This window comes from Pongo pygmaeus, chromosome 9, assembly GCF_028885625.2.
Source record: "Pongo pygmaeus isolate AG05252 chromosome 9, NHGRI_mPonPyg2-v2.0_pri, whole genome shotgun sequence".
Lineage (NCBI taxonomy): Eukaryota > Metazoa > Chordata > Mammalia > Primates > Hominidae > Pongo > Pongo pygmaeus.
Genome location: NC_072382.2, coordinates 76,012,543 through 76,018,769, shown reverse-complemented (window position 1 = coordinate 76,018,769; position 6,227 = coordinate 76,012,543). Strand labels below are relative to the sequence as shown.

The window sequence follows — 6,227 nt, the reverse complement described above, 5'->3', positions numbered from 1 at the left end:
TTTTATTTTCATTTCATTCCAGATGTACTTTAAATTTCCCCTAAAACATCCTAATTGTCCCATGGTTATTTCAAAGTGTTTTTATTTAATTTCAAAATATTTGGAAGATTTTCCCAATCACTTTCTGTTACTGTTCTCTAGTTTAATTCCCTTATGGTTCAAGAATATGCTTTGTATGATTACTATTCTTTAAAAAGCCTTTCTATTCTTTTAAATTTTTTGTTTAATGGCCTAAAATATGATCTATCTTGGTGAATGTTCTTTGCACCCTTGGAAGTGTATTCTGCTATTATGTGGAGTGTTCTATAAATGTCAATTAGGTCTAGTTGTTTGATAGTGCTGTTTAGGCCTTCTATATCTTAACCAATTTTCTATCTGCTTGATCAATTACTGAAAGGGAAATATTAAAGTTTCTAACAATAATTATGGATTTGTCCATTTCTCCCTTCAATTTCACCAGTTTGTAAGAAAATTTCCACTTTTTAGATTCAGGGGATACACATGCAGGTTTGTGGCATGGGTACATTTCATGATGCTGAGGTCTGGGATATGAATGATCCCGTCACACAGATAGTCAGCATAGTACCCAAGTTAGTTTTACAAAGCTTGCTACCCTCCCTCCACCCTCTATTAGTCCCCAGTGTCTATTGTTGCCATCTTTATGGTCATAAGTACCCAATGTTTAGCTCCCACTTATAAGTGAGAACATGCAGTACATGGTTTTCTGATCCTGTGTTAATTCACTTAGGATAATGGGCTCCAGCTGCATCCATGATTTCATTCTTTTTTATGGCTATGTAGCATTTCATGGTGTATATGGACCAATTTTTTTTTTCTTTTTTTTTTTTTTTTTGAGATGGAGTTTCGTCTTGTTGCCCAGGCTGGAGTGCAATAGCACGATCTCAGCTCACCACAACCTCCACCTCCCAGGTTCAAGCAATTCTCCTGCCTCAGCCTCCCAAGTAGGTGGGATTACAGGCATGTGCCACCATGCCCAGCTAATTTTGTAGTTTTAGTAAAGATGGGGTTTCTCCATGTTGGTCAGGCTGGTCTCGAACTCCCGACCTCAGGTGATCCACCCGCCTCAGCCTCCCAAAGTGCTGGGATTGCAGGCGTGAGACACAGCGCCTGACCATATTTGGACCAATTTTCTTTACCCAGTCCACTGCTGATGGGCACCTAGGTTGAATCCATGTCTTTGCTATTGTGAATACTAATGCAATGAACATACGAGTGCATGTGTCTTTTGATAGAATAATGTATTTTCTTTTGGATATATACCCAGTAATGAGATTGCTGGGTCAAATGATAGCTCTATTTTATGTTCTTTGAGAAATTGCCAAACTGCTTTCCACAGTGGCTGAACTAATTTACATTCTCAGCAACAATGTATAAGCATTCCATTTTCTCTACAGCCTGGTCAGCACCTATTCTTCTTTGACTTTAATAGTAGCCATTCTGACTGGAGTGAGATAATATCTCATGGTTTTGATTTGCACTTCTCTGATGATTAGTGATGTTGAGCATTTTTTCATATGTCTGTTGGCTGCTTATATGTCTTCTTTTTAGAAGTGTCTGTTTATGTGTTTTGCCCACTTTTTAATGGTATTATTTGGTTTTTGCTTATTGAATTAAGTTCCTTATAGATTCTGAATACTAGACCTTTGTCAGATACATAGTTTGCGAATATTTTCTTTCTTTCTTTTCCTTCTCTCTCCCCACCCCTCCCCCACCCTCCTTTTTTGAGACAGTCTTATTCTGTCGCCCAGGCTGGAAGGCAGTGGCGTGATCTCAGTTCACTGCAACCTTGACCTCCTGGGCCTAAGCAATCTTCCCACCCCAGCCTCCCGAGTAGCTGGAACTACAGGCATGTGCCACCACACCTGGCTAATTTTTTAATTTCTGTAGAGACAGGTTCTCTCTATGTTGCCCAAGTGTCTCAAACTCCTGAGCTCAAGAGATCCTTCCACCTCCGCCTCCCAGAGTTCTGGGATTACAGGCGTGAGTCACTGCACCCGGCAGTTTACAAATATTTTCTCCCATTCTGTAGGTTGTCTGTTTACTCTTTTGATAGTTTCTTTTGCTGTGCAGAAACCGTTTAGTTTAATTAGGTTCCACTTGTCAGTTTTTGTTTTTGTTGCAGTTGTTTTTCAGGACTTAGTCATAAATTCTTTCCCAAGGCCAATATTTAGAATGGTGTTTCCTAGGTTTTCTTCTAGGATTCTTATACTTTGAGATCTTTACATTTAAATCTTTAATCTATCTTGAGTTAATTTTTGTGTATGGTGAAAGATAGGGGTGCAGTTTCATTCTTCTGCATATGGCTAGCCAGCTATCCTAGCACTATTTATTTATTTATTTATTTTTTAATTATACTTTAAGTTTTAGGGTACATGTGCACAACGTGCAGGTTTGTTACGTATGTATACATGTGCCATGTTGGTGTGCTGCACCCATTAACTCATCATTTACATTAGGTATATCTCCTAATGCTATCCCTCCCCACTCCCCCACCCCAGCACTATTTATTGAAGAGGGAGTCCTTTTCCCATACTTATTTTTGCTGACTTTTTTGAAGATCATATGGCTGTAGGTATGCAGCTTTATTTCTGGGTTCTCTATTCTGTTCCATTGGTCTATGTGTCTGTTTTTATGCCAGTATCATCCTATTTTGATTACTGTAGCCTTAGAGTTTCAAGTCAGGTAATGTGATGCCTCCAGCTTTGTTCTTTTTGCTTAGGATTCCTTTGGCTATTTGGGCTCTTTTTTGGTTCCATATGAATTTAAGAATAGCTTTTTTTCTAATTCTGTGAAAAAAACGATGTTGGTAGTTTGAGAGGAATAGCATTCAATCTGTATATTGCTTTGGGCAGTATGGTCGTTTTAATGATGTTGATTCTTCCAATTCATGAGCATGGAATGTTTGTCCATTTCTTTGTTTCATCTATAGTTTTTTCAGCAATGTTTTGAGTTCTTCTTGTAGAGATTTTTCACCTCTTTGGTTAGGTGTATTCCTAGGTTTCTTGTGCTTGTATGTGGCTATCATAAATGGGATTGTGTTTTTTAAAGTTGATTTTCAATGTTTATACACATTATAACATTACAACATGATGTTGTAATGATGTACAAAATCTTTACGATAAATAAAATTATTGCACTTAATGTCATTTCTCTGAAAAATGACTTTAATTAATTTCATTTTTGTGAATTTAATTTCATTTTTTTGAAAACAAAAATCATCAAATTCCTTAATGCTGTATCAAACATAAACAATACCAGTTCAAATTAGAGAAAAGGTATGCCAACACCAGATTTTGACAACAAAAAGAAAGTTAAAGCCCTACTATTTGTCTAATCTAGGTCAGGTAACCATGGAAATGAAAGAATATTAAAATTATTTATTTTATTATAGCATACATTGAAGAAAATCATAACCCCATTAAAAAGTGGACGAAGCAGGAGTTCGAGGCCAGCCTGCCAACATGGTGAAACCCGTCTCTACTAAAAATACAAAAAATTAGCCAGGTGTGGTGGCGGGCACCTGTAGTCCCAGCTACTGAGGAGGCTGAGGCAGGAGAATCGCTTGAACCTGGGAGGCGGAGGCTGCAGTGAGCCAAGATCATGCCACTGCACTCCAGCCTGGGTGACAATGTGAGACTCTGTCTCAAAAAAAAAAAAGTGGGCAAAGGACATGAACAGATACTTCTCAAAAGAATACATACATGTGGCCAACAAACATATGAAAAAAAGCTCAACATCACTGATCCTTAAAGGAATGCAAATCAAAACCACAATGAGATATTATCTCACACCAATCAGAATGGCTATTATTAAAAAGTCAAAAAACAACAGATGCTGGCAAGGTGGTAGAGAAAAAGAAACACTTTTCCGCTGTTGATCAGAGTGTAGATTAGTTCAACCAGTGTGGAAGACAGGTGGTGACTCCTCAAAGACCTAGAGGCATAATAGCACCATTTGACCCAGCAATCCCATTACTGGGAATATACCCAAAGGAATATAAATCATTCTCTTATAAAGGTACATGCATGCGTATGTTCATTGCAGCATTATTCACAGTAGCAAACACAGTGAATCAACCTAAATGCCCATCAATGATAGACTGGATAAAGAAAGTATGATACATATACACCATGGAATACTATGCAGCCATAAAAAGGAATGTGATCATGTCATTTGCAGGGACGTGGATGGAGCTGGAAGCGCTTATCCTCAGCAAACTAATGCAGGAACAGAAAACCAAATACCACATGTTCTCACTTATAAGTGGGAGCTGAATGATGAGAACTCATGGACCCATGGTGGGGAACAACACACACTGACGCCTGTAAGAGGTGGGGGCAGTGGGAGGAGGGAGAGCATTGGGAAGAATAACTAATGGATGCTGGACTTAATACCTAGGTGATGGGATGATCTGTGCAGCAAACCACCATGGCACCTGTTTACCTATGTAACAAACCTCCACATCTGCACACGTACCCCTGAACTTAAAAGTTGGAAATTTAAAAAAACAAAACAGAAAACAAAAAACAAAAAAACAGAAATCACATGTGTTTTTCATCCCAACTATCAATAATAATTATCGCCCTGGTGTGATTCCATCCTGCTCAGCTGTTCTCTTGAGCGGTGGTTGTTTATCTCTGTCCACCTTCTCTCCCACCTAAGGGTGTGCCACCACCCATTCGAAGATTCGATGGACCTAGACATGGGCCCCCTGAGGCCCCAGAACTATCTTTTCAGTTGTGAACTAAAGGCCAACAAAGATACCACTTTAAGGTGGATAATGATGAAAATGAGCACCAGTTATCTTTAAGAACGGTTAGTTTAGGGGCTGGTGCAAAGAATTGCACATTGTTGAAGCAGAGGCAATGAATTGCAAAGGCAATCAATTAAGGTAACACTGGCAACTTTGAAAATGTCTGTACAGCCAACGGTTTCCCTGTGGGGCTTTGAAATACCACCTTGCAGTTGAAGTGGGTTCAGGGCCAGTGCATATTAGTGGGCAGCACTTAGTAGTTGTAGAGGAAGATGTAGAGTTAGAAGATGAAGAGGAGGATGTGAAACTCTTGAGTATATCTAGAAAGCAGTCTGCCCCTGAAGGTGGTAGCAAGCTTCCACAGAAAAAAGTAAAACTTGCTGCAGATGAAGATGATGATGAAGATGAAGAGGATGATGATGATGAAGAGGAGGATGATGATGATTTTGATGATGAGGAAACTGAAGAAAAAGCACCAGTGAAGAAATCTATGCGAGATACTCCAGCCAAAAATTCACAAAAGTCAAATCAGAATGGAAAAGACTCAAAACCATCAACACCAAGATCAAAAGGACAAGAATCCTTCAAAAAAACAAGAAAAACTCCTAAAACACCAAAAGGACCTAGTTCTGTAGACGACATTAAAGCAAAAATGCAAGCAAGTATAGGAAAAGATGGTTCTCTTCCCAAAGTAGAAGCCAAGTTCATTAGTTATGTGAAGAATTGCTTCCAGATGACTGACCAGGAGGCTATTCAAGATCTCTGGCAGTGGAGGAAGTCTCTTTAAGAAAATAGTTTAAGCAATTTGTTAAAAATTTTTTGTCTTATTTCATTTCTGTAACAGTTGATATCTGGCTGTCCTTTTTATGATGCAGAATGAGAATTTTCCCTGTTGTGTTTGGTAAATGTTGTCCAGGTTCCATTGCCAAGAATGTGTTGTCCAAAATGCCTGTTTAGTTTTTAAAGATGGAACTCCACCCTGTGCTTGGTTTTAAGTATGTATGGAATGTTATGATAGGACATAGTAGTAGCAGTGATCAGACATGGAAATGGTGGGAAGACAAAAATATACATGTGAAATAAAAGTCAGTATTTTAATTAAAAATAGTACTTATCAAGCAACCATGCTGATAGGAACAGCTGAATTATATTTCTCTTCTTTTCTTTTCTTTTTTTTTTCTTTCGAGACAGAGTCTCACATGGTTGCCCAGGCTGGAATGCAGTGGCGAGATCTCCGCTCGCTGCAACCTCTGCCTCCTGGATTTAAGCAGTTCTCATGTCTCAGCCTCCCAGGTAGCTGGGACTACAGGCCATGCCACCACACCCGGCTAATTTTTGTATTTTTAGTAGAGATGAGGTTTTGCCATGTTAGCTGGGCTGGTCTTGAACTCCCGACCTCTGATGATCCACCCACCTCGGCCTCCCAAAGTGCTGGGATTACAGGCATGAGTCA

At 39.1% G+C, this 6,227-nt stretch overlaps 1 pseudogene; it reads left to right on the top strand.

Annotated features, from left to right (window-relative positions):
• The first annotated feature begins 4,042 nt into the window (after nucleotides 1-4,042).
• LOC129008691 (nucleophosmin-like) lies at nucleotides 4,043-5,569 on the top strand (annotated as a pseudogene).
• Nucleotides 5,570-6,227: the final 658 nt, after the last annotated feature.